Below are 1262 nucleotides of genomic sequence, written 5' to 3' on the forward strand. Positions count from 1 at the left end.
CAACAGCTATGATATCCCTTGTTCCACATCCTCTTCTGAATCCAGCTTGCACCTCTGGAAGTTCTCTGTCAATATACTGCTGCAAACGTTTTTGAATTATCTTCAGTAAGATCTTGCTTGCATGCGATATTAATGATATTGTTCGATAATTTCCACATTCTGTGGACTCACCTTTCTTTGGAATGGGTACAAATATGGATTTCTTCCAATCAGTTGGCCAGGTAGCTGTCTTCCAAATCTCTTGGCATAACCGAGTGAGTGCCTCCAGTGCAGCACCCATTTGTTGAAATATCTCAATGGGTATTCCATCAATTCCTGGAGCCTTCTTCTTCACCAATTCCTTCATTGTAGCTTCTACTTCCTCATTCAGTACCATTGGTTCTAGATCATATGCCACCTCCTGAAATGGATGAAGATTGACCAGTTCTTTTTGGTACAGTGATTCTCTGTATTCCTTCCATCTTCTTTTGATGTTCCCTACATTGTTAAATGTTCTGACCTGAGAATGTTTCAATAATGCAACTTGAGGCTTAAATTTTTTCCTCAATTCTTTTAGCTTGAGAAATGCTGAGCGTGTTCTTCCCTTTTGTTTTTCTAACTCCAGGTCTTTGCACGGTTCATTATAGTAATTGGCTTTGTCTTCTCGGGCTGCTCTTTGAAATCTTCGGTTCAATTCTTTTATCTTGTAATTTCTTCCATTTGCTTTAGCTACTCTCCACTCAAGGGCAAATTTCGGAGTCTTTCTGTCATCCATTTTGGTCTTCTCTCTTTTGTTGACTTTTTAGTGATCTCTTGCTTTCTTCGTGGATGATGCTCTTGATGTCATCCCACAATTCATCTGGTTTCCAGTCACTGGTGTTCAATGCATCAAATCTATTCTTTAGATGGTCTCTAAATTCAGGAAGGATATATTCTAGACCATATTTTGGCTCTCATGGACTTGTTTTAATTGTCTTTAACTTCAAGTTGAACTTGCAAATGAGCAGTTGACAGTCTGTTCCACAATCAGCTCCTGGCCTGTTTTGGCTGAAGAAATGGAACTTTTCCATTGTCTCTTGCCACAGATGTAGTCGATCTGATTCCTGTGTGTTCCATCTGGTGAACTCCACATGTACAGCTGCTGTTTGTGTTGTTGAAAAAAGGTTTTTGCAATGAACAAGTCATTGGTCTTGCAAAATTTTACCATGAGAGTTCCAGCATTATTTCTGTCACCAAGGCCAAATTTTCCAACTACCAGTGATTCTTCTTTGTTTCCAACTTTT

This window comes from Orycteropus afer, unplaced genomic scaffold, assembly GCF_000298275.1.
Source record: "Orycteropus afer afer isolate SDZICR_OR568_19922 unplaced genomic scaffold, OryAfe1.0 scaffold00462, whole genome shotgun sequence".
Lineage (NCBI taxonomy): Eukaryota > Metazoa > Chordata > Mammalia > Tubulidentata > Orycteropodidae > Orycteropus > Orycteropus afer.